The sequence below is a fragment of the Peromyscus californicus genome, unplaced genomic scaffold (assembly GCF_007827085.1).
Source record: "Peromyscus californicus insignis strain IS unplaced genomic scaffold, ASM782708v3 Scaffold_16__1_contigs__length_79575227, whole genome shotgun sequence".
NCBI classification, from domain to species: domain Eukaryota; kingdom Metazoa; phylum Chordata; class Mammalia; order Rodentia; family Cricetidae; genus Peromyscus; species Peromyscus californicus.
Window position 1 is genome coordinate 56,436,972 of NW_026294458.1, and position 22,770 is coordinate 56,459,741.

Here is a 22,770-nt window from a genome sequence, read left to right on the forward strand (position 1 = left end):
CTTTGGGAATTATTTCTATCATCTTTTCTGTTTCATAATGAATCATTTGTAACACGATCCCCATGGGTTTATAACCCACAGCAATTTTTACAAAGTCAAATGTGAAAGATATCACACATCCAATAATTGTTGTGCTAATCTTTCTAATTGTGTCATTTCTTTTAGATTGCAATGGTTCCAGTTTCTGATAAGTACGGTCTAAGCTGACCATGATGAAACACTGTAGGCACCAAAGGTGATCCAACTATTTGTTTCAGTGTTATCTTCTGACCATTACCAGTAAACAGGTGCTTCAGGATGTCTCACCTTGGCTATCAGATTTGGTCTTTACCTGTAGCTCTCACCTCTTGTTCCCATTTGTGAGGAGGTTTCCTGCCCTAGCCCTGCAGAGCTTTCTACATTAGTTTTTTTCTGTTTGCTGACTTGACCTTATTCCTGTGTTCTAGCATTATATTTTTAATGTGATTTTTTTTCCTCTTATTTTTCTGAAAGGAGATGGTGCACTGTCTGGGATTAATTTTCTTCCGTCACCATCAGTTCTTTGCAATGTCGATGCTCCAGAGAAAGAACACACAGATTTCATCTGGGAGGTGTTAGAAATGGAGGTTCTTATATGCCCATTCTAGAATCACCAAATTTGAAATTTCATGTTAAGGAGATTTACAGGTTCTCCAAATGTGCTGTAAACACTGGGAAGTGCGAACTGAAGTCATGATCTTCCCCTCCATGTATTTCCTGCTCTATGCTTCCAATCTGAGAGCCCAAGTAAGAAAAGGCGTGGAAATACATCAAGGCCATGGAAATTTGCATCAAAGTAGAAATACAGAAATTGCCTCATTGAATCTTTGTATGAATGAGTATTTTATGACTTAGTTTAAAGAAAATTCACACAGAAACCTCTCCTTTGCCCTTCTACTCTTTAAGTTCAACATATCTTTTTAACTTTAATGTTAGAAACATTGGCATTATTATTTTTCTTTTAATCAGTCAAGACAGAAAGGTATCATGACACAGAGCATCTGTTCAGAATGAACGTTTGTCCCATTTCTACTTGCATTACTAAGATATAACTTAGCAGGATTGGGTAGTTATGCTGCAAGCCAGTCATTACAGCTCCAGTGTTTTTCTCATAGAGTCTGTGTGTGGCTGAATGACTACCACCATGGTGTGCTGAGTGAAGCCCTGCTCTATCTCCTCCAATTAGAAAGACTGTCTTCCTATGTTGAATACATGACTAAAAGCATAGAACTCCTTGGAAAAAATGTGTTGTGTTATTTTGGTATACAATTTGTAATGTTGAATTTACACTCACCTTTTCTTAATCAATATCACAAGGTAGACATTTTGCAGATGCTATTGAATGTAAAATATATCAGTACATATGCCTTTGATTTTATACTTATTTCCATGGGGAATTTTCAATGGAATTTTAAGTTCTTTCCAATTAAGGTCATTAAATAACATTAGAATAAAGATAAAAAAGAGTGAAGGAGGTATTGATGTTTTCTTACCTAAAGAAAGAAAGATGAACACTAAAAAGATGAACAGACCTCCTTTGTGTCAATTTTGTTTCTTCTTCTCTTTAAGACTAGCTACATAAGACTTTTCAAAAAAGTTTTTCAAAAACTTCAATTATTAAAATAATTCTAATAATTGTTATGTTAGAAGTAGTAAGTTTCTCTGTATATCCCCTCTATGGATATCATGAAATATTCCTAGACTAAGGAGACTTTTCAGTTTTTCCTATAAAGTACAGAATAAGTGTAGTGTGGAATGATGACCCCAGTTGATTCTCCCCAAATTAACCCTGAAAGCAACTGCATTGTCAGATGGTGCTGTGAGCTGGCAGTTGAGGTTAACAAGGTCACAAGGCTGGCATCCTAATCAGATAGGACTGGTGGTGTTATCTAAAGGGACAATTCATCTCTCTATGCATGCAGACACACTGAGGAAAGGGCAGAAGGGCAAAAGAAAACAGCAGTCAGGAAAAGGAGGCAGGCCAGGAAGAAACTGCAGCCCCCTGTCACTGGCCTCTTGGTCTTTAGTCTTCAGAACCATGAGCATGGATCTGTCCCTTAGAACACCCTTTTACAGTACTTTCTATGGCAGTAAGGACTGCAAAGACAGGCAGTTGTTTAGAAGACAGTAGCTGATATGTAGAATACCTATGATGTATCATAGAGCATTTGATATTCTAAAGTAGGGAAGGGTGATTTAGGCCAAAACAATCCTCTCCAAAGTTACTGCATACAGTGGAAAGGTGTCTAAATTGGTCTGCATCTGCTGCGATTCTTCTCTTTACCATATTTCTTTGCCATCTTCCCTCCCAATGGAGTCTCTTAGTTGTCAAACATTCATCTTCTTCCTCCCTTAGTAGTTCATACTTCAGAAATTGCACATCCTTCAAACATAGGGGACAGCAATAGCTGACTTGGTGTTCAGTTGAATAACACAATAATCTGCAGGAAAAGATCATTTAAATATGTAGGACTTGTATGTGGTTTAGACTAGCAGTGTTTAGACTGTCATTTTTGGCCAGAATCAGAATATTTGTGAGAAAAAGACATTGTGTTAACATTTATGGATCTGTATAGAGAATGGCCACATGTCTTGTTTACTGCTTTTTGAAGTTTGGAGTGAGGTGCCAGCCAAAGGAAGCAGGTAGCCTCTATCAATGATAAACTGCCATTCTTTACCAAATGGATTTGCTCTAGACTTTCTGCAAGCCACTTTGCTGACACCACAGTTTTAATACCATAGACCTCATTTCAGGCCTAGGATCTCCTGAACACAATACAATACATTTCTCCTAACATCAATAAAACCATTTTAATTGTTTGTTATCGTATTAATAGGGAGCTAAAACACTCATCATACTACTTATCTGTTAACTTGTGCTAATACAATAAAATGTTTAAGACAAGGAATTTATAAACACACACACACACACACACACACACACACACACACACACACACACACACACAGAACAAAACAAAACAAAGCAAAATAAAACAACCACAGGTCTGGTAGTTGGAAAACCTCAAATCAATAATGTTTCTTGTTTTTGTTTTTGTTTTTGGGAAGGCTCCTTTCTGCTTTGAAATGGTTTTTCAGACCACAGCCCCAAGGAGAGCATTCTCATGATAAATCCTTAGGAGTATCTCAGACAATATGAATTCTATTATGCAGGTGGTATTTGAACCAAGCATTCCACTGATCCAGGTATTCTGTGTGCTCAAAACTCTGGATTGTTTTTCGAAGCACCCTGCTCTGTCTGGACCAGACACCTCTGGTTTGCATCACACGTAAGGAATGAGACATTAACATGAAGTCCAAAACGTTCTATATCATATCCATTACTTTTAAAATACCTTTGCCCATTTATCTTCTGTTTCAACCTGAATGAATTTTAATTGTGTATACTTCAATTACAGAAATGTTGTGTTTTGAAGCAAACATATCCCCGCAATGGCCCATGTTTTTAATCCCCTGTCCCTATTGGTAGAGACATCTGGAAGCAAGTTACTGGGGAAACCTTTGAAGATAATAGATATCCCATACTGTGTTGCTCTCTGCCCCCTGATTTGACCTGATGTGAAGTTGTCATCACCATATACTTAGTTGCATCATGGGGGGCGGGGGGCAGAATCCATGAGCCTAAATAATTTTTTTTTTCCAGGAAGTTGCTTCTATATGGAGTATGGTCACATTGAGGAAAAAGTAACTAAAATAAGAAAATAAGTGAGCCAAAAATATGTGCTCAAATGACCATTGCTGAACAAGAGCTTCTGTGATGCATGATGGCAGAGATGGAGGCATCAGGGCTCCTCCTCTGAAGTACCCTCTTGCCTTGAAAACATGTGAATCAAAATACAACCATGATACATAAAATTTACCCCTATGCTTTTCTTTTTTTTTTTTTTCCAAATTAAATCAACAACCTTTAAGGTTCCTAAGGGAGTTCTCTGGTCAACAAATAAAAGGAGAAATGTTAAGAAACGATGTCAGTGTGACTCTAAAAACCTTATCCCTTGTTTGTGTTTGGAAGACGCTTGATGGATGATAAGAAGCACAGTCTGACAACAGCGGAGTTGATGGTTCTTAAGTCAAAGGCACTACTTTTCTTTGTATTGGTCTGAACACAAACAACCAGCTCTTCCCCACAGCATTTAACCTAAAGCTCTTGTTTAATCTAATGGTACTTAAACTCTTCTCCTCCTTCACTTAGATTCCCAGGGTGACTTATCTCCCGGGTCAATCAACTGTGGCTAGTTTACTAACCTGTTCCCCTCTTTAACTGGGGTGTCCCAGGGAAATTTACATTCTTTAAACTACCTCTGCCAGGCTTCTGTTTGGTTCTTTCTCCAATCTATTTATCTTAGCTAGTGCCATTCTCTCCTTCAAAGCCACCAGGGTCAATAATCAAATTTGGAGGAGCCCTAAGTCTTATCCTTCTGGGTGGGAAACTTCAGATGCTTGTAGTGCCTCTGGCAAGAGGAAACATGGGGTGGAAGCTGAAATCTAGTATCCACAGCTACTTTGCGAAATGAGCAAATTTTGTGAGACAGCTTTCAGAGTAAAATGAGTATGCAAAGTCTGGGCCGGGTCTCTGTTGCTGTAACTAGGGACATAAGGCATGTCTGTGGAATTGAGAATTGCCACATGTTTGCAGAGAGCAAATCGTTCAACTCCTTCCATAATTCAAAGAACATTTTATGAAAGAAGTCAGACATTCAAGCAGAAAGTTTTGTTAACTGTAGAAGGAGACACAGGTTTTGGAACACCTGAAATGTTCTCAGAAGTTTCTATTGATCACAGACACTCCTTAAAAACTAAAGTAATTCCTACGATTTAAAAGTCATTCAATGCACCCTTATTCCAGGTATGAAATAATTAAAATATTTAGGAAGCTTTTATTTTTTTACTTGCTGTAGAGCTTGTGAACTTTGCCTTAGAAGAAGCTTAAATATTGACTGATCCATTATAATGTGACATTTGTTAACCTTTGTAATGCAGTAAAAGTGTTCTTGCTTTAACATTATCCTTTTAAGAATAAGAAATACTTGGATTGATTTTTTAGTCAAATAAGTGTTAAAAATTTAAGTTTGACTTTTCATAAAAGTTCAAAACGTTGGAATTTCACACGAATTATTTGATACAGCAGGACATCAGTTGATATAGTATTCTTGAAGCTGTCAGCATCTAAGTTTATTTTAGAATGTTTCCATGACCTTGCTCACCTTGATGAAGTGAATGTGTTTAATTTTCTTTTTCTTTTTTTTTTATTTCAGCCACATATATGACTCTGTGATACTTGAGTCTAAACAAACTAATTACACACACACACACACACACACACACACACACACACATACACACAATTATTTAGAAAATCTTAGAAGTAAATGTGTCTATTTCACAGAAGAAATATATACTCAGACCTTAGATCTACAAAGATTAATATTTTTGTTCCATCTTGTGAGTTAAGAACACTGTTGCTCTGGCAAAGGACCTGCTTTTGATTCCCAGCACTCACATCACATCATGGTTCACAACCATCCATAATTCCAGTTCTAGGGGATCCAATGCCCTTTTCTGACCTCTGTGGACATTGCACATACCTGTAGTGCATATAATTATATACAAGTAGAACACTCAGACGTAATAAAATAAATAATCTAAAAAAATTAAAAGAAAACAGCTAGTTTTAATTTTCTTTCATCTTTAAAGGGGTATTTTTTTAATTTTAGGTGTATTTTGCATATTGAACATATTTGTCATAGTCTCCCATCATCTCCTTTCTTGCCCCTCCCCCTCCCTTTAGTCCCCTTTATTCCTTAGACAAGTGTATTTCTACATTCATGTCACATACTCATACCTAATTGTGGGAGCCTGCACCCACATTTTGAAGGGTTCTTAGGTGGAAGAGAGGGGAATGAGGAAATATCAGATAGAAAGAGAGACCAGAAAGACAGAAACACAGAAAGATAGAAACACGGGAAGGCCTGGATCAATACTCAACAGCCTCCTCCTTTATTGAAAAGGGTTTTTTATAACATGCCAAGGGGCAAGGCAAAAGACCTTCCCCTTGCAAGATCAAAGCACACCATACAGGCAACTGTAGACCCTTCCAGAACCTGGTAAACATAACTATGGTCAAATCATTCCATTATGCAGTCCTGCTGGGTAAAGCAAGTTCAGATTCTCTGACCTTGAGTAATTTGTCACTAGGAAGCATCTCTGGGCTCCCACTCATAATTTTATCTATCTATAGAAAATCTAGGAACCACACATGTGAGTGGGTAAACAAACAACTGGCAAACTTCAATGTTTCACTACTTCCATGCCGATTTTTGTCTCTCATAACTTTAAAAATATAGAAACTTTAAAGAACCAGGTAATTAGAGTCTACAATGAGGGGTCCTGTAAAAATCAAGTATTTCCAAGCTGAACTGTGAATTTAAACGAAGCATGCTGATCCTGCACATTTTGTGTATCACATGTCACACTTTTATATCTTAAAATAACTGGCAATTCAAAAGTCAGGTAAGATTCGCTTTGTACCTCATAAACTGTTTTAAGTACTTATTCCTTTTAAAATCAAGGTTGAAATAACACGAAAGAGAATATTTTTATTTGTTTAAGTTAGGATTTACCAAATGGAGACGCTGCACTAGGCGCCACGGTGACAAGGACGCATGAGATATGTTCCCAGCAGTTCAGATTCCAGTTACAGCCTAGATTCCTCGGAACATAGAGCCAGGATTAATTTACAAAGCAGTGTGTCTACTTTATGAATATTTGAGCATAACAGAAAGCATGAATTTCTGAATACATGGTTCTAGATGGTGCAAGGTATTATAAATGTGGAGTATATAAAATACATTGTAACAAAAATGGGTGTATAAAATGAGATTTCAGATGCCAAATAAGACCAAATGCATTAGACTTCAGAAATAAAATTCGAACTTGGAATTTAAAAAAAAAAATGTATCCCAGGTTGTTCTGATAAATGCCAGCTTTGTGATTAACCACACATTTCAAAAATCATCTTTCTTTTTTGGACTGTATCTAAAGAGGTCATTTCTTAAATTTAAAATTTTATTTTTTATTTATCTTTGTGTGTGTGATTGACATTTTTTGGCTTGTTTTTCACAAGAGTATACTGATATTATTGATGCTTTCACACATCTGTAGTATCACTGACTTAGATAATGGATTTTAATACATCAACAAGAAGAAATACCAATAGGTATAAGTCTCTTGAGTCTTTCAGCAAATGCTTTTTTCTAAAACTTTCTATCGTATAATCAGTGCTTTCTTTTAGGATTTGTGTGTGTGTGTGTGTGTGTATGAGGACAATATATTTTAGAAATACAATCTTTTCTCCTTTTGTTTTTCTACTCTTTCTTTCTGGAAATGCAGCAAAGGGGTTTTACATTTTAGGTATCTTATCATCCTTTATATCACACACTCAATAAACTGGGATTGGAAGGTAGCTTTTACCCTCAGCATAGTGGCATACCTTTTTCAAACACTGTTTGCTTCTGACTCTTCACAGCACTCCTTCTCTTAGCTCAAAGGAACGTCACATTTAAAAGAGGCATTGTTTAAACTTAGCACCTCATTTTTCAAAGAACTAATACCTTCCTTATTTCCTAATCATATTTATTAGGACTTCTCACCACCATCAGCAACATGCCCTAGAAAAACTTTTCTTGTTTAAAAACATAGTTACGTTCGAACATTTGATGATGCTTCTAAACAAATATATCCTTATAACGATAGCAAACACAAGCTTTGCAGACAACAGGTTATAGGTACATTTTAGGAACATTTTTCTCCTAGTCTCTTTGTCCCAGAGACACTTACATTTCAGTTTCTGGGTGTTTTAAAAGCCAAATGAACATCTGTTAAGTTTAGAGTGCTGCCTAGGTGAAGGGACTCACAGGCTGTACTTCACCTCATAATGCGGGGCGCGGCCATCATAGCACAGCTCTGAGCATTGACACCACTGAAGCCAGTTGCTCTAGGTTACACATCAGGTTTGCCCTCATTCAGGATGTCTTGTGAGGCTGAGAGGGCTATGCAAGGCTCTAGGAATTTTTGAAATTCTGTTAAATGGATACATTAATCATAAGCAAGTTGTGGGGTGACGTAACCAAAAGTCACTGAACATAAAACTCTAGTGAGAATACAACAAAAAAATGTCACATGACACCTGCGGACCAGAGTCATTTAAACTAAAGCCAACACCCCAAATTTGTGTGGCTGTCCTTTGCTCACAGGGTATGATTAAAAGCTATAATTAGCTGCATAAGGTGACAGTCTTGGTTACTATGAAACTTTTTTTTTCTTTCCAATCTGATTACAGGGAATAGAACTGATTGTTTTGGTGATGTTTTCTAGGGGATATTCTCAGTTTCATTGATAAAACCCATGATACCACAAATGAACACCTGTGCAGATTAGACAGATTATTCAACAAATGAGACACAAATGTTGATTTGCTGCAGTAAATATGTTATGTAAATTAACAGTGAAACAAAAATGCAAGTCTACATTTCCAACAACCTAGAGGTAACGAACATTTCTTGGTTTCAAATAATAATTACATCTCTTATGTCACTTAGGCATGGTAAATGATCTCTCTACCTCAGTTTCCTAATTGATATAATAAGTATGATGATTTCTATTACTCAGAACTTGGTGAGAATTAAATAATTTAATGAATATGCAAAGTCTATGAAGATGACAAAGTTTTACACAGATTAAGCATTTTTACATGTTATTTGCTTTTCTTGTCTATTTTTTTTGAGAGCCTATTTTGGTATTCTAAACTAAGATACTTTAATTTGAAAGTAAAATATTCATGCAGTCATAATATTACTAATACAAGTAATTATTTTTAGTGTTTCATGATATACCTAAGAGAAGAAACATATAATTAACTCATTGCATGTTTGTTTTCTGGCCAAGGCTTCATTTTCAGCCAATACTAGTATTTGCTACAAAAATACACTGCAAGATTTTAGAGATTTTAAAAAGACTGAACAGGTTACATTTAGGACTATATATGTATACACACTCAATAACAATTAATGAAACAAGAGGTCGTGAATCAGAAGGAGAGTAGGGAGCAGGCACAGCGGAGGGTTTGGAGGAAGGAAAGGGAAAAGATAAATGTTGTAATTATATTATAACTTCAAAAATAAAAACTAGAGTAAAATAAAATCATGGCAGTCAGAGTTTATTTACTTTCATTGTAATTGGAAAACAATTCATTATCATAAAAATAATCTACAAATTACTTTTTATTGAGGGTATTTTCCTTATGATTTTTATATTCTTCTTACTCAAGAATTTTAACAACAAAACAACTTGGAATGAGTCATATCAAAGTCTATATCCTGTATAAGTTATGATCAGAAACATAATAGTAAAAAGTATACTATTTTAAAACTAGTAGGTTGTACTTTATTATCTACAGAGTTTCTTATGTTTAAGATTTGATGTATCAGTGAACATATCAAATTTATTCTAGAGAGAGCTATTCCTCTGAGAAAGAAGCTATGTTCTTTTCTTGTTCATAAAGGAGTTTACAATGAAAGAAATCATAGACAATAATAAAGAGAGAAAAAATTTTGTTCAGAAAGATGAATAGAGGGGGACTACCACTGGGTGATGGTGGCGCACATCTTTAATTCCCCACACTCGGGAGGCAGAGCCAGGTGTATCTCTGTGAGCTCGAGGCCAGCTTGGTTTACAGAGCGAGATCCAGGACAGGCACCAAAACTACACAGAGAAACCCTGTCTTGAAAAAAAAAAACAAAAAACAAAAAACAAACAAGCAAACAAACAAAAACCAACCAACCAACTAACCAAACAAACAAGCAAACAAAAAAAAGAGGACTACCATTAAGTGAACAAAATCTAAATTTGAAATATATGAGATAAGAAATGTAGATTTTCTTTTTCAGGGAAACAAAGGTTCAGAAATAAAGTCCATTTTTGAGATGAATCCATATTAGGCAGAAAACAGACTTACAGAATTGAAATATGTATGTAATTATCATTCCTAAAAAAAAGTTAACATTTTTTGCCTTCTGCCAATAAATGTGTATACTATTATATGCAAAAGATATTTCTAAAATGAAATAAGAATATGTCATCTGACAATTTATAATAGATATTGGAAAGGGATAATGTACCCAAACCTATAGTGGCATTAAAATGTCAGTCTTTAGCCAGTGGGTCTAGTAGGTTTCTTTAGAATGCTGTGAGTGTGTCCTCTGTAATTTCATGGGTTAGAGCTATATCTCTAGTGTGACATTGCAGAGAAAGGGTGGGGTCTATAAGAGGCAGGTAGGCGGAGGATGTTTAGATAATGTGTGGGGGTGGGGCAGGTTATACAGTTCTTTAAACAAGTTGTGATAAATGCCAAGCTGGTTCTTGAATCTCTTTGACTGTTTGATGCTCATATGGTCCCTCTCCACTGCACATAGCTCTTTCCCTTTGATTCTTCTCCATGTTGGGTCATACCAAGAGGAATCCTCACAAGAGGCTGAAACGATGCCCTGCCTGATTTGGAAAATTCAGTCTCTAAGAGGTGAATTAAATCAACCTCATAGGCTTATGATAACAGAAAAGAAACCAATATGCTTGGCATGAGATATTTTGGCGGTTATTTTTACTATTAGACTCAAGTATTATAGGCAGTCCTACTTACATAACAAAAAAATCTATGGAGAAGACAGAATATTATCCTTGCCACCAGTTAAATTCCTACCCCACCCCTCAAAAAAATGTAAGGATTTTATAAGGCAGATTCAGCAACTGTTTTCCCACAAATAAGCATGACATTTATTTTCAGAATTCCTTTTTAGAAGTTCTTAATTTGAAACAGCTGATGTGCAAGACGAACAAGGACTGCTAAGACAACCTATTGGAAATCTTCTCATTTTCCACGAAAGAAATCTGGATACAGAGCCTATATTGGAAATCTTTCCATCCTGTGAAGTTTCGTATAAAAATAAGGCCCCCCCCATCACCCCAAAATTGGACTGTAGAAGTAATGAGATTTGTAAGGCTTGACTTTCCTGAGATAATTTTTTTTCTTAACTCAAAACTCTGGAAATTGAAGAGAGAAATACAAACTAAACAAGTGTTGTGCACCTTACATTGTTGGCCATTTCCTTCTGCCTTGTAAAATAATAGTTAATACTATTAATTAAGACTCTCAAACAAAAACAATGAACATCAGCCCAGGTGAACCAACTCCGGATGCTTATCATTGTCTGGTAAGCACACATTTGAGTTAAAATGTAGCTGGTCTCTGATGATAAGACAGTTCACTCCATACTCTAATTCACTCACTGACTTTACCATGCCACGAGAAATGGCTAAACAATTAACATACAGTTCATTAAATCAGAACATCAAGCCCTTGAGAAAATCCCAGGGTGCTGGGAAGTAGTGGAGAGGTGCAGGTGTGTCTACTTACAGCTCCTATGGGATGGGAAATCATTCTACTTCACACTCGTTCAGCCTGATTATGTATAAACAAGTCATCCTCATTCTTCATTTGTGTTTTGTTTGCCAAAAATAAAGTAACAAGATGAAATAAACTGGCAGTTTTGCAGCACAAAGGAATCACGATACAAGTTTGGGAGATTAAATACTAAAAACCCTTCTTGAGAATGAAACATAAAGAAACTATAAAACTGAGACATGGAGCACACTTCATTCACAAAGACAGCCCTCCAAATTTCTAAGGTTGAAGTCTTTGGAAGTCCAAACAGATCATTATCAGTTCCAAAAGGAATTCGTTTTCTCATCAATTATCAAATCCAACTTTGTAGTATGATTATTTTGCAACAACAATATTTTAATGTTCATGGTAATAAAGAGCAAAATAAGTACAAGCTACCCTAACACACAAAGTGAATGGGAAGTTTTTGCATGACTTTAGGAACATATTTATGTCAGCTCCAGGCAGTATTCTGTACATAATGCTTTAGAGTCAAACCTGAAATTAAATCTTCCTTGAAAACATAAGCATATGTATATCTCTTTATTTTTCTTTCCCACCTACTTTAATTTAAATGCACTTGTCCACATACATCAGTAAAAATACATAGAACGTTCTTTGCCACTTTGAATCTGGACGTTCTTTGAACAACTCACAGACTTTTCATTCTTTGCTCAAATTAAATGGCCGACTGAAGCCTGTGCCCTCCAGGCAATTTTTTAGATAGGAAAAGATCAAATGAAAGCAATTATACTGTAATTTGGTTGGTAAGGTTTAAAATAAGGAGCCTATTGAGAAGTGCTCTCGTACTTCAACTCCTGCACAAGTAGCCTGATTTTTATGTTTAAATTAATATAATCATGCTGAAGTACCTACTAACATACAAGGTAGCTATAATTGATTCTAAAATTCTACTTCCAGAAATAAAATGTCTCAATTTGCAACCGTATAGCAATTAAACAAGAAACAGTGTCGATTAGCCATTTCAATATAATTTTGTTAGGTAAAGCAACATATTTATTAAAACTTTTAAGATCTAATTTAACACCTAGAATTATACAGAACTCTGTCTATCTACGATATTAATCTCCAACTAGTATTACTGATACACACATAGAGTGATATTTATTTTGTAATATAGCATAAGTGGTGGCCTTAATGTTTTAAATCTGAGTATGACATTGGTGATCAACAATGTGTGAGTATGTATGTGTGTTTGAACTTGTATCATACATGTGTATTTGGGTTTGAGGGCACATTTTCAGGCCAGAGTTCACTTTGTGGTTTTTGTTGTTATTTGTTTGTGTGTAATTGTATGCTGTCTGCAGTTGTTGTTGTGTGTTTATGTGTGTGTATGTTTCATACAGTTTTCACTTTTTTAATATATATTTATTTTTAATTGACTTATTTATTAATTGTTTTTTTTTTTACATCTCAACCACAGTTTCTCCTCCCTCCTCTTTTCCCAGTCCCTCTCTCCACCTCTCCTCTGCCCCATCCCCATCCATTCCTTTCTATTCAGCAAAGGGCAGACCTCACATGGATATCAGCCGAACATGGCATGGCAAGTTGAAGTAAGACTACTCTCCTCTTATTAAGGCTGGACAAGGTGACCCAGTATGAGGAACAGGGTCCCAAAATCCATCAAAAGGGTCAGAGACAGCCCCTGCTCCCACTGTTAGGAGTCCCAGAAGAAGACCAAGCTACACAACTGCAGCATACATGCAGAGAGCCTAGGTCAGTCCCATGCATACTCACTGGTTGTCAGTTCCCAGTCTCAGAAAGACAAGCACGGTATGTATTCACTTATAAGTGCATATTAGCTGTGAAGTAAAGGATAACCATGCTATAATCCACAGACCCAGAGAAGCTAAGTAACAAGGAGGGCTCAAGAGGTGGACACTTGGATTTCCCTAGGAAGGGGAAATAGAATAGATTTCACAGGTGTACTGAGAACAGGTGGGGATGGGAACAGGAGGGATTAGGTAGATGGGGTACAGAGCAGAAGAGTACTTGAAGAGACAACTGGAAATGGGGGGGGGGAGCATTTTGGAGTGAGGTAGAAACAGAATGCAATGGAAACTCCCAGGAATGTACAAGGGTGACCCTAGCTAAGACTCCTAACAACAGGAAATATGTAGCCTGAATTTTCCACCTCTTGTAACTAGGCCAGACTTCCAGTGGAGGGACTGGAATACCAACCAAGCCACATAACCTTCGGCCTACAATTTGTCCTGCTTACAAGATATGCTGGGATAAAGGAGGCACAGAAATTGTGGGATTGTACCACCAGTGACTGGTTCAGCCTGTAACCCATTTACTAGAGGAAGCCCACCCCCGACACTACCTGGAGATCTAGGACTCAAAGGCTGGATAGCCCAGAGACCTAGGATAGAACCAAACACAACTGGAAAAAAAATGTCAATTGCTGTGGATGATTGATTGATAAATAAAACACTGATTGGTCAGTAGCCAGGCAGGAAGTATAGGTGGGACTAACAGAAGAGGAGAATTGAGAGAACAGGAAGGCAGAGAGGAGGAGACACCAGCCTGCTGTCCAGGGAACATCGTGTAGAGGCAGCAGGTAAAGCCACAGAACATGTGGTGACATATAGATTAACAGAAATGGGATAAGTGTAAGAGTAAGAGCTAGACAATTGTAGGCCTGAGCTAATGGCTGAGCAGTTTAAATAATATAAGCGTCTGTATGTTTATTTTATAAGTGGGCTATGGGACTGTCAGGACTTAGCAGGACCCAGAGAGAAAAACTCTAGCAACAGTCAATGTAATGGCACCTAATGACATTCTGCTATACTCATAGATTGGTGCCTAGCCCAATTGTCATCAGAGAGCCTTCATCTGATAGAAACAGATACATAGACCCACAGCCAAGCATTAAGAGGTAGAAGAGGGAGAAGAGGATTGTAGGAGTCAGAGGGGTCAAAACAAAACAACAACAACAAAAACCCACAGGAAAACCCACAGAATCAATTAACCTGGGCTCATAGGGGCTCACAGAGACTTAATTGAGGTTTTACTTTTTCAAACAGTTTGCACATTTTGATGAATATCATAATAAACTCGTCAAGTAGGCTATACTAACTAGACTGTGAGCCTCTGGGGAACCTACTGTCTCTCCTTTTCCATTTCCTGGATTCCAAGCACATGCTACTATACCTGCACTGTTACAAGAACTCAGTTCCCCTTGCTAGTGCCGCATGCACATTAGCAACCAAGCTTTCCCTCCATTCAGATAGTCTATACTTTAGTGCCCACAAAGGCTGTGGTAGATTAGCAAAGATGCCACGAAGACATACATTCCAGAGAGGATATCTTCTGCAGGAGTCACTCAAAGTAGGGCTCCTGGAATGGTGCAAGTTTACAAGTTGCTTGTTACTACCACTTAGTGTTAAGCATAGAACTGGAAAGTAAGCAATAATGCTAATTTCTCAGGTGCTTTGGTGAAAGTATTAAATTCACTACTACACTTGATTCTAATAAATTTAAAACCTGCTGGTCCAAATGTTTATGACTGTTGAATTTTATTTCCCTTGTAATTTGAATTCTTGTGTTTACAAAACTATCGGTTCAGAACCTTACATGAATAAAAATAACCAAAATCATATAAAAATGTAACCTATCAGTGCCAATAGTTTGAGCAGCAGTGTGGAAATAATATTACTTCATATATTTTCTGATATATTAAGAAAAGGAAGAAAAGAAAAATCACAGAGTGGAACTGGAATATTTTGTGAGATGTCCTTAGGGAAAATAAACTCCATGCTTGACATTTTTCACGATAGCTCCATTGCTCAATAATTTAAGTTCTGATTCCCTGCCATTCTAACTGCTTTCAATTTAGCTTTGCTAAATCTGTTAGTTAGACAAGTATCGTGCATTATTAAAATCTCTCTTGACCTTGAAAACCGCAATGTGTGTCCTACATTGTGTCATTTATTGCTTAATTATTTCAGTACAAATCCTCTCTTAACTTCTTTTCTAGATTGTATGGAGATAGTTTTTATGAACATGCAAATCATTATCCAGCTTCATTTTAGGTATTTAGTTTTCCAGATATGTATACATATGATAATCCATTAGACTAATTGCTGAATACCAGCACATGATTTTGTGGCTATAAGTTTAAAATTAAACAAATATATTTTTTCTTTTATTCATGACATACTGATGTTTACACTAAAGGCTTGTTCATATACCTACAGACATCCAGTAGCAAAATTTTTGAAGAGTGTCAAAATAAAGACATTTGCTACAAATAAAATGCATGATGTCAGCCTGAGTTTCAGGCAGTTCTACCCTGGAGACATAATGGATGGGACCAAAGTGAAGAAGGGATATGAAATGCAGAAACTAAGGGGTTCTCATGATTACTTCTGGGATGTCTGCTGAATAATTTTTCTATTCATCAAGATAAAGTGAAGGAAGTTGTTACCTTAACTGATATTCTGGAACAAAATGAATTGAAGTGAGAAATTACTCAGTCTACTTTCTTGCATGAAATGAGGAATATTTTACTTAAAACATAATCCAAGGGAAATATTATTAACATAAAAACAGTAGTATTTATAAACTGAAGTAGAAACCCCTAAAGTATAAACATAAAATCATAACATATTTGAACTATAGAGTTCTCATATATATTTTAAACATTTATTACTTTATTAATCCATGGCCCAGATCGTTTTAAATAAGAGCCAGTTTGGGAGAAGGACCTCATTTGATTCAATGGAGCAACTCATAACAGATTCCTCTGCCAAGCACTATCCAGGGCTCCTGGGAAATGCTCACTCACCTAGAAATGTATGTTTTCATGTTAGAAAAGCTTGTATTTCACAGTAAAACAATCCCTTTAAGTACCAGCATGATTGCAGCAATGGAAAAAAATGGGTGCACTTCCAGAGGGCAACTATTTTATTGGAAAGTAAACTCATATTCCTTAAACTGAGGTCTATGAAAACAGTCTGTGACAATTAGCATTCTTGTAAATTGAGGCACTGAATGTGGGGGTTGTTATTGTCTTTGCAGTAATAATAGACAATCTCATCATTTACATATAGTTTAATAAAGCTAATCCCTTGTGCCTAATAAGTCAATGAGTACTAGCTATTTTTTTATCTTTACCCAAGACAAAGAAAGATAGCCCAAAAGCTCAAATGCGTTTAAAGTTTGATGTAATTGAGAAGTAAAGAGATTTCTACTTGAAAGACAACAGAGCAAAACATACCATAGAATACAGTATGTATATAAGATGAAATATTCTTGGGGTTATGTCGTGGTGACAGTGGTCAACTCAAGCTGACTTTCAAAAACCAAGAAACTACCTAGGAGAACAGTTTCTGCCAAGGTTGGATCTCTAAAGGTCTGTAGAAATCTATCAGCACAAATAGGTAGGAAAATATCTCACCTGGAAGGAAGAGAATATAGAAATTCCAAGGACAGATAAATGAACAAGGACCTCAGGCAACAAGGACCACTTAGGATAAAGGCTATTTAAGTAAGTTGAGCTCTGAGTCCAGAAACTATCTTTTCTCCTTCACAGCAGGAATCAGTGATGGGATGGTATGACAAACTTAAGAAAATATAATTTTTGATGAAAAGTTATAGACTTTGGTGATTTTTTTTTTCTAGAAAGTTGACTTTATTAGGTACAGAGTCAGTTTCTTTGTATTTCCTTTCTTGGATATGACACGTTAGAGTAAGGAAATGGTGACGTCAATGACAAAGATACAAAGCTGTTAAAGTTAACGGATGATAAAAGACACTGGAGGCTGCTTAAACATCCACCTCCTGTCTTCTCTATTTGTTTTGATGGGATTGGGAACATTGTCCTTGAATATGTTGCACTGTCATTTGAGAATGCAGCCAAAGCCCCAAAGTCACTCTCCTTTACCATACCTTTGCCTCCCAAATCAGATAATAAACACTCAGGACTCTTTCCTTTCCTGAGATAAGGCCATAAGATCCATTTGAGATCCTCCCTGTCCCCACAGGAAAGAGACATTCTTATCTCTGAAGAAGTAAATGAAGAGAAAGCTCTGAACCCCCAGCCTTTCCTGTGTCCCTGGCAGTTTGCTATTAGATAGCACCTTCCACCATGTCCAATCTTTTTCCCAAGGACAGACTATTTCTTCATCAGATCAAGTATACAACTATACAACTTTAATTACTTTGCATTTTCCTTTTCATGAAATTTCTCATCTCATGTAAAAGTCATCAAATAATAATTTTTGATGGCTTTATTCTCATTTGTGTGAGTCAGTTTTCCTTTCAGACTAGATGGAAGCTTTCACATGGTTGAGAAAAACAAAACAAAACAAAAAAACAAACAAAAAAAAAAACAAAAAAAATATTTCTTCCATTTTAGTTTCTAGATGAGTATAAGGCCATCCCAAATGAAGAAGTAACTGGTGCTTTTGCCTTCATGGCAGGTGTATGGAATCATATCACTGATTTATATGTAAGAGGAGGTTAATTGTGGTGCAATCTTAGAAAATGGAGAAAATGTGCATACTGTTTTCCTGGGAAAAGAAAGGTGATATCATGGCAGGAATTTATTGTAAATTGGAAGCTTCTGCTAGCTTGCTGTTAGTTTCTACAGACCTCAGCATCATCCATCTCCTCTATGAAGTTATTTGGAGGACTGCTTGGGTATTCAAGAGGAAGAGAAATTATGTGCTAGTTTGCAAAGCCAACACTGGCAGTTGAATGTCATGAGGTAGAGTTGGCTTGGAGCAGATGGAGGGCAACTCCTCTTGTTGTAGCTAAGGCCAGTACAATATGAATATGTAAAAGACATGCACTTTTATGTATGTTCTGAGAACACTGATAAGAAGCAAAACCAAAATGGGCCTGAAGTTAAAATACTGCTACAAAAATAGTGTTGGGAAAATTGTCAGGAATTCTGCCTTTCGCCACTAGCTATGATAGGAGATTTTGATTTGAAAACTTACTTTATTTAGAATTTTGATATCTAATCACATTTAAAAGGCCCCAGCAAAACAATAATATTTTAGTGAAAATGAAATTAAAATTACCATGAACAAAGCATCTTCTCTGCAAATTTATGTTATCAAAAGAATCCCGAGTATGCTGGGTGCAGTGTTCCTCTGGGGAAATCACTTAGCCACTTTGAATCTTGTTTATTTCCTTTGTCAAATCAAGGATCGCACTCGATGATTTATATGCAACCACTTCATAAACACATGTCATCACATACAGACAAGCATGGCTTTGGGGACTCAGGAAGTGTCCTTTGCCTTGGGAAGATGAACAGCCGTAAGAACTGGTCAACCACAATCGTATCCAAATGCCGAGTACCCAATAGCGGTGCAGAGTAGACTTCCACAGATGTCACATCTGGTTCCTCAGCACGAGCACACCAGTGTGGTACAATTAACGTTTAACAGCAAGGCAGACTTAGGAAGAAAGGGGGGTGTCTAGGAGAGCATGTCTGCTGGACAGGGAAGGGTTGCCATTTGCCATCCAGCAGAACCAGGAGAAGATTTGTAGCCACCCACAGGATGAGGGTAAGATTTTGAAAGAGTTTGTGGCTGATAAAGTCTCAGTTCAGTTACGGGAAATCTTTAAGCTTTTCACGTGTGGTCTTACCACATCCTCAGTCTCCTGTGAAGGGCTTGCTGAGAGATGTAAAGTAATGGGAATGGTATGGAGGCCAACTTTTATGAGTAGGAAAAAAATGAAGTATGGAGAAAGGGGAAACCCTTGAAATAGCATGAAAAAGAAAGTGTTCCAGAAAGGTATGGCTCATGAGAGGGTCCTTAGCACATACTTCACTGGCCCTGGGACTCCTGGAGAAGCCCAGGGCTGAACCACATACGTTTTGTTCAGCACCCAGCCTCCAGGACATCCCATGTGCCATGTTCACAGTGACAATTTACACTTTCAAGTATCTGAAATTTCAGAATTTGGGGTATGAACATGTAGCTCAGTTGGTAGAATGAACACCTAACATACATGTAGCCCTGGTTTTGATGGCAAGACCTATGTAAACGGAGCCTATTGGGGCATTTCCCTAATCTCTATGCTTGGAATATAGTGAGGAAAGGATCAGAGTTCAAGTCATTCTCAATTCCACAATTGAGGGTAGTATAGACTAAAGGACATGCTGTCTCAAAAACCAAAATAATAATAATAATAATAATAATAATAATAATAAAGTTTTAGAATGTTTAAAGTTTGAGACTGGATTATGCAAAATAACCCAAAAGTCTTAGTAATCTTTACAATGTTGAAGTTGATCATTCCTTTCCTAAAAGTTCTCTCTCTCTCTTAAGATGCTAAACATGTTTTCTTTCTTTTTTGTGTCGTTCACTCCTTTGTTGTTCAAATTCCCTTCTTTTTTCTGTCTAACAAAGTGGGTGGTAACCATTTGTTTAGTTCCTTTTTAAACATAATTTCTTTGTTGATTCTTTAGGAATTTCACATCATGCATCCCAGTTCCATTCACCTCCTAGTTACCTATGCTGTGGGTGATTGATTGATAAATAAAACCGCTGATGGGCCAGTAGCCAGGCAGGAAGTATAGGCGGGACAAAGAGAGAGAAGAAGTCTGGAAGTGGAAGGCTGGAAGGAGGAGATGCCCAGGGAAGGAGGAGATGCCCAGGGAGCAGCATGTAAAGGCAACAGGTAAAGCCACGGAACATACGGCAACATATAGATTAACAGAACTGGGCTGAGTTTAAGTGTAAGAGCTAGTCAGTGGTAGGCCTGAGCTAATGGCCAAGCAGTTTAATTAATATAAGCTTCTGAGTGATTATTTTATAAGTGGTTGTGGGGTCTGTGGGGCTGGGCAGGACTGGAGAAACCTTCAGCTACACACTTACATCCTCCCCTCAGCCCTGCTGTGCCCCCACAATAGAAAATTTAAAAAATCAACCCAGAACAAAACAAATCAAATTAACAAACAAACAAAAAACAAGAACAAACCCAACAAAACCCAAAACAAACAAACAAAAAACTTGCTTCTTCTTCCGACCTCTCCACACCTCTTCATTTGCCCTGGTGGCATGGGAGTAATTGGGAACAGTGTGCCACACAGTATATCCTTTTGTCCAATCAGCTTTACCAGCAAATGTTCATTGCAATGAATCACTGGTCTGGTTCAAGGCCTCTGCTCTCTGGTACACCATCATCACTGGATCCTCACCAGAACTCCTCTGAGATATCCAGATGCCACCCAGGGTCATGGAGATCTTCCAGAGTTGTTACACAGGTCGAGTCCCTTCACGAGCTCCAGCAGGTCCTAGATGGGGTAGAAGCTAGGGTGGACCAACCCAAGGCCCTACAGTGGGCCTGGGTAGTGGCAACTGGTCAGTCTGGGTCACTGGGACCACCCACCTCAGGAGAGGGGACAGAATCAGCTCTCCTATGAGCATGTCCTCAGGGTTGGGGTCCATCCTCACCAATGGTGAGGGGTAGGGGCCATTTCTCCTGAGTGCAGGGGCCAGCTCTCTTGCTGCAGTGTCCAGCAAGCGGCAAGGCTAGCTTTTCCCAGGGCCAGCGAAGGGCCAAGCCAGCTCAGCATGGCCCTCTGATTTCATCACACCTGGTTCCTAAGGCCTCCTGAGGTGACAAAGGCCACAGACATCCACACACAGATCCCAGCTGCAGCTGGACCATGGACTTAGACATGGCCTTCGGCAGCAGCTTGGGCCCTGACAATGTCCTGGGTCTGGGTGGAAGGAATGGCCACTCAGGCAGGAATGGTCCTGGTGGCCACATGGCCCCTGGACACCACCAAAGCTTCAATTTGGAGCCCTACCCCTAGGCCGCTATGTGACCTTTGATGGCAATAGAGGACCCAGACTCCAGCACAGACCCCAGCCACGGTAGGACCACAGACCTGGACATGGTCCTTGGCAGCAGCTGGGTCTAGATGTCATCACTGCCCCAACATCAGTATGGCCCTCAGACATCAACATGGCCCTCGATCTTGGGGGGTGTGGATGGTAACAGGATCATAGGACATCAGCATAGACCCTGGCTGCAGTAGGGAAATAGGACCCTGACGTGGCCCTCAGCTGCAGCTCTGGCCCAGGTGTCATCATGATATTGAGTAGCAGCTCAGGCCATTCGGATCTGCAAGCATCCTGGGCCTTGGACATCAACCTGGCCTCAGGTGGCTGATCTGACCTTGGGCACATACTCATCCCAGGACTGGCTGTTATGGGGCCAGGACTTAGACAAGGCCCTCAGCAGCAGCCTGGGCCCCGATGACATCATGGCCCTGGGTGGCAGCACAGGCCACCCATATCTTTATATCCCCTAGCATGGCCTCGGCTGTGGTTGACCATGGACCCAGACATGGTCCTCAACAGCAGCCTGTGTCTGGTTGTCACCGTGGCCCAAGTGGCAGTGAAGGGAGCCCAGATTGGCTTGGCTCCAGTGGAAGTATGGCCCATGGACCAAAACAGGGACCCAGGAGGTGGCCCAGCCCACTGGAATCAGCATGGCACTTGATAGCAACAGGAGCCATGGCCATCAACACAGACCCTGTCTACTATCAGAACAGAGACCCAGACACAGCCCTTGGCCGCAGCCCGGCCTGGACATCACAATGGTCCAGGATGGCAAGCAGACCTCCCTGCACCCTCACTGCCTTCACCATGGCCCCAGGGGAGCAAGCAGACCTCCAACGTTTGCCCACTCCTCGTGGTGAGCATTTGTACAGCCAGCTCTCATGTCCATGCAATTCATTCAAGAAAATGAGTTGGGCCCCATAAATTCATTTATATAATTGGTATTTGTTTTTAGTTGCTTACAGATGTTTATTTTTCACAGGCCTCTTTCCAAATATGTCCTAACATGTGTGTGGTATAAATACCTGTGGCTGTACATTTGTGTGCAGATATGCATGCATGCATGTCTTGAGGCCAGAGGTTGACATTGGGTGTCTTTCTTGATGGCTCTCTACCTTATATATTGTGGCAGAGTCTCTCTCTCACTTGAACCCAGAATTTACAGATTTTGCTAGTCTAGCCAGCCTGTGGAAGGATGCTGTGTCAATTGCTCCATGAGTATTGACACCACTCAAATGTGGATATTCCTGAGCTATGATGACAGCTTAATGACATTGTCTTGCTTTTGCTATGTAATGGTTTGACACCATGCTATATTTTTACTTGAATTATTGAAAACTTTCTCTTTTCATTAACACTTAAAAACCATAAAATTCATTTGTGTGTGTGTTGTGTATT